This window comes from Triturus cristatus, chromosome 5_1 (assembly GCF_964204655.1).
Source record: "Triturus cristatus chromosome 5_1, aTriCri1.1, whole genome shotgun sequence".
Lineage (NCBI taxonomy): Eukaryota > Metazoa > Chordata > Amphibia > Caudata > Salamandridae > Triturus > Triturus cristatus.
In genome coordinates, this window is record NC_140587.1 from 77,926,115 (window position 1) to 77,932,114 (window position 6,000).

Genomic DNA, 6,000 nt, shown 5'->3' on the forward strand with positions numbered 1-6,000 from the left:
TTACCAGTGACTTACGAAAAATGAACTTGACCTTGATTAAAGTCACTGGTGCTTGTTTAACATGTTTCAATCCCTAGAGCTGAGTCCACAAGCCTAATATAACAAATATTGGGAAGCATGCCTACCATCTGTCCTCACTTCTTTCGTAGACCAAATTTAAATGATTTCTTCTGCAGCTATTTCTGAAGCTTTGGAAGGCGATCTTTATAATCCAACTATGCTAACAAATTGACTCTTGCTGCTGCTAGAGAATAAAGATTTATATATCCTCTTGAATCACTTATATCACATTTGTATGATGTAAATGTCCCCTAGGCTTTCTTGGAAAACTGTGGCTGGCCTCCTACTGGCATGGCAACACCTGGCCATACTCCACATAATCACGGATTTTTCAATTGCGTCAGAAAGCATGTTTTGTGGAACCCCTTCTGATACCTTGTCTAGGGGCAAGGTTGTGGCGTAACAGAGCTGATGGCTGGGGAAGCGGGTTAAATTCTTGGTGCCTGCTTAACATCCTGTAATTCTGGGCATTATCACTTAATCTCCCTGTGCTTACAAAAAATGAATGGGTGCTTGTGTAATGTAAAAGATGCTGCTGTAAAGCGCTCCAATACCTTTGGGTCATTTTCGCGCTATATAAAACTGTAAAAAATATATTACAAAATTTTGTGAGCACTCCCGTTTCCAGGTACTGCTCAAGACTGGAAGTGGAGCTCAAACTAAGGGTGGCAGAAGCAAAAATCCATCCACACATTGACTGTCTCTGTGGAGGAAAACAGGCACACCCCTCACCTGTGTTTTGGGAGTGTTTTTACTAATCTATCCTAAATTTTGTGTTTTTATATGAAAAATAAAGCGCCACTGTAATTTTTTTGTGGTAATTTTTTCTTGGAGACTTTTCATTTGAACTTTATAATAAGCACAAGCACTACAAAAACTTCAGTTTACTAAACACTCTTACTTTATTTAATATTATTTGCCCTATACAACCTGGGCTCTGCAGGAGGGAATGGCCATCCATGGTGCAGAGTACCAGCTTCTAGAACTTTTTTGTCAGGTGATGGTGGCTCGACGTGTTAAAAGGTTTAGATGGGGTGGGCTCAGCCGACAAAAGTTTGAAGACCTCTGACTTAATTGATGTAGTAAGGTAGATCGTTATCTTATGGAAGACGTAGGCATCACAGTACTAAAAAAACAATTTGAGTTTTTCACTACCTGTAAAACATTTAAGTAGATATCCCACTTTTTAAATAATATGCCACCTACCCTATGGTCTCATTAGGGCATGCCTTAGGGATGAGATGTTTTCTGATGGAAAGTTTAGGCTTGGGAAAAGGTTCATTTTGGCAAGCGAATTGGCAGTTTAAAACTGCAGACATGCGGCAAAGGCAGTCTGAGATATGTTTTAGACAGGGGCGTAACAGGCTTGCACAGCTGCATGGGCCCCCCTCGCACAGTGCTCAATTCTGAGCGCTCTGGATAAAATCTGGAGCAGGGACCCCTCCGTGTACATTGCAGGGGGGGGCCTTAAGCTTTTGTTACGCCACTGGTTTTAGACGGTTATGTAAGTGAGTGACACAATAAGTGCTGTAGGCCCAGTAGTATCATTACATTTATAGGCCCTGGGTACATGTAGTACCACTTTACTAGGGACGTATGAGTAAATTAAATGTCCCAATTGGTGTAAGACAGTTTTACCATGTTTTAAGGTGCAGGCACTTTAGCAATGGCTAGCAGCGATAAAGTGCACATGGTCCTAAGTCCAACAAAAATGAATTTTAGTAAACTGGAGGGGAGCAGGCAAAACATTTAGTGGAAGAGCACACTAACGGCTGTCTGGTCTAATGTATTCTCCGCAGCTGAAAGCTGTGATAGCTACCCACCCTCCTGGTAGTTCTCATTATTAAGGCAGAAGAACCTGAATAAATCCCCTTCATTAAAGTGGTCAGACTCTGGGAGGTGTTCCACTGTAAAGTTCATTCCCTGTAGGAAGAGTGACCACCTCAACAGTTTGGGATTCTCAACGCTCATCTGAATGAGCCATCTAAGGGGCCTGTGGTCTGTCTAAACTTGGAAGTGAGTCCCAAACAGGTATGGTCTCAGCTTCTTCAGTACAAAGACCACAACAAAGACTTCTCTCTCAGTAGCACTCTGCCTCCTGGAGAATTACTACCTATTTATGAAGGCTATAGGTTGGTCTAGTCCCTCCTCATTTAGCTGTGTGATCACAGCTCCTATACCTTGTTCTGAAGCATCTGCCTGCACAATGAATTCGTTGGAGAAGTCAGGAGCATTGAGTACAGGTGCTGTACACATAGTCTCCTTAAGTATATCAAAGGCTTTCTGGTGGGCCACAGTCCAGAAAACCTTCTTGGTCTTCTTCCTAGCAGTCAGTACAATTAAGGGGACAAAGATGGTGCTAAAGCTCTTAATAAACCTCCTATAGTGCCCAGTGAGACCCAGGAAGCCCGCACATCAGTCTGAGTCTTGGGTGGTTTCCAGGCCAGGACAGTCTTGGCTTGGAGGGGCAGCATCTTGCCCCCGCCCCAGATGTCCCAGATACACCACAGAACCCTGCCCTATCTAGCACTTGCTGGCCTTGATAGTCAGGCCAGCCTGTTGCACAGCCTGCAGCACCTCCTGTAGGGGGCGCTGGTGATTTTTCCAACTGGAACTGAAGACATATGTCATCCAGGTAGGCGGCAATGAATGCCTCCATCCCAGTCAGGAACCTGTTGACCAAACTCTAAATGGTGGCAGGGGCATTCTTTAACCCAAAGGTCATAACTCTGAATCAGAAGTGGCTGAATGTAGACCTCACTTTAGCCCCCTCGGTAATAGCAATTAGCAGTACCCAAAAGTCAGATCAAAAGTACTGAGTAGCTTGGCAGCTCTCAACCTATTTATGAGCTCATCGGCTAGGGGGATGGCATGAGCATCGGTGTTGGTAACTGTGTTGAGCCTCTTATAATCCACATAGAACCTGAATTTTGGGGTGGGACCCTGTGGGGTGACTTTAGGTTCCAGCACCACTGGGCTAGACCAGCAACTATTGGAGTGCTCAATCAGCCCCAAGTCAAGCATCTTGGACACTTCTTCCTTGATGCTAACCCTTACCTTGTTGGACAGTCTGTAAATGTTCTTTACAGGCATGCTGTCTCCTGTATGTGTATCTTGATTAAACAGTGTAAGCCTAGGGGTGAGGGAGAACAGGCAGACAAATAGTCCCTGCAACTGGTGACAGTTCCTCTACTGTTCTGGGGTCAGGATAAGGAAGAGTGTGGGAAAGTAGGATCTGCTTTCATGGTCACCTCCGCTTGTTACTGTTGTCAGTGTTTTTCTGACTAGTCTGACTGGGATTCTGCTAACCAGGACCCCAGTATCTGTGCTTCTTCGCTAAATTGGCCATGGTAACTACCTTGGTACACTCCAGATTGGCTACTGGTGTACCTTTAAGTCCCAAGTACATGGTAGTAAGGTACCCAGGGCATAGGTACACCAGGGGTCTCCCATGGGCTGAAGCATGCATTATGCTACCCATGAGAGACCACTCAAATTGTGTCTACAGGCCTGCCATTGCAGCCTGTGTAAGCTGGTGCTAGCACCACTTACAACAAATGTTTCCTTATATCTGAGGTCACTGCACTTGAAACCTATGTCACCCCTAAGGCAGGGTGCTCGGTTCTAAATGTGAGGGTGCCCTTGCATGAGCAGGCCACCCCTACAACCTACGGAGTCCATTCTCCAAGGTTGTAAGTGCATCAGCCATTAAGATACATGAAGTTGCCATGCATCATTATGCAATGGTTATCTCTAAACTGGCTGTAACGAACTCTGTCATGTTTGGTATCAAACATGTTGGAATCACCCCCCAACGCCCCCCCCGGAAACAGTGAGGGAGGTATGATTCAATGCACTGTAAAGCTCCTCCAGGAGGCCCTCAGTTCTCCTGGTACTAGTCTTCTAGATCTGAACAGCAAACTATGGCTGCTGCCGACCAGAGGCACAATTCTGCCCTCCTGCTGCTGAGCAGAGCAGGGGAAGGCAGAACATTAGGTTTACTGTCATAGGGAGGTGTGACCAACTCCCTGACAGGAGTTAGTGTATTTGGGCAGGGTGGGGCGCTTGCCAGCACCACTGAGACTGCTTGAAGGGCACATTTGGTGGCTTACGCTCTGGCACAAAACTGGACAAAGTACATAGGAGTATCCTCCCCACTGTCGAGCCCCTCCTCTGGGAGGGACCCCTGAATCGTCCCGACCCTTTCCTTAGGGTACTTAAGGGCTTACCTGTGGGTGGCTCCCTAGATTCGTTGTAGGACAAGATTCAAATTGAATTCAACTTCAACTGTTGGGCACTCTGGACCTCCCTGCACTTTGCGTTGGGAACCGAGCGTGCAACTGAGAAGACTCTTCTGCTCCTAGTCTTGTCCTCCTGCAAGTATGCTGCAACATCTCTGCTCCATACAAGTTTTTCACAAGGCCTGTGGACATACAAGACACTTGAAGGAATCTCTCTTGAACTGAAGGGGTCACTCCCCTGCAGGCACCACAACTCAGCTGATCTGTCAGCTGATCCTGGGCTCCTACGGACTCCGAAAGGCTCAGCAACACAGGGGGTGTTTATGGAACTCCCTCAAGGCCTGCACTGGCTTCTCACCGAGTTTGAGGCCAGTATCCCTTGTCGGAACCACTGGAACAGACCCCTTATGCACCTCATCGATTTGCCATTGCCAAGGCTTGTTGACTCACTCCTTTGGAGATCTTTGGGCTTCAAGAAGCTCCAGCCTCCAGCATCTCCTGAAGCCAAAATCTTCATCTGCACCGCATCCTTTGCACCGTGGGCCTTCAGCCTTTGGTGAACTGCTCGGTCATCTTGCAACTCCTGTGCCTTTGGCCCATGGGTCCTCTTGGGGGACTTCTGTGGCTCCAGTGGGCTGTCCTGTTTGCTCGGGGCCTTCTCTGTCTTACCTGCTCATGGTGAGTCACTTGGATCTTGCTGGTCCTGACACTGCACCTTTTTCTTCAACTATGATGGTAGCCATTGCAAGGCTTGTTGGTGCCCCTGCCAGACACTGACCCTTTGGCTCTTGACATCCGACATGGGACAGCTCGTGCATGGTTCCTGGTCCGTATAACTGTCACATTCAGGGCCCGTCAACTCTCCTGCATCCCTGACATCGGTGGCCATTCATCATCTGTGCCTCCTGGTCACTCCTGAGTGGCATAGACTGTCCCTACTGTTTGCAGGTACCTTTGGGTTCCACTGAATACTTTCACCTTCTTTGCCAACTGCATCTTTTCTGAAGTCCTCCATTGTGGTCTACAGCGGTTTCCGACGTCCCTTCGCACCTATGCACCCGGCTTCCCTGGTGTAGGTATCCTGGTTCCTCGGGTATCGTCGGTGAGGTGACTCTTCAACCTTCCGTCTTCCATGGGGGTTTCTTTAGGGTCTGCTGGGAAGGGTCCTTCTTTAAAATTACAACAGCGACTTACCCATTGACATTTGAGCATGCAGATGTGTTTCCACTCTGCACATGGGCTCCGTGAGGGTTCCTAGATACTCACCTTGGGTGGTTCCTTAGGTCCCCGACTCTTCTATGTCTTCTGGGTCCGTTATTGACTTAAGTTGTGGTTTGCTTTCCACTATTTTATTATATAGTTTGGTCTCCCCCTGGAGGTCACTGTGTATTCTGTGCTAGTTAGGTATTCTGTTGACAAAGTATTGTGTTTATATCTCCGGGTAGGAGATAATCCATTGTGTGTGAGTGTTAATAATAAATACATATTTTTATAACTACACTGTGGTTCTTTTTCAGTTAACCTATACATAAGATTAAGTACTGGTAAAACAAGCTGCTTTACACTCTTTCTGGACTAAGCCTGTAGGCTGCTCCCCACAGCTACTACTTAGAGAGCTTGTCATGGTTGTCTAAGACCACTAAAATCACCTTAAGGGTTGTCTGGATTAGTGCAAGGTGTCCACTTACATACTTTTCAG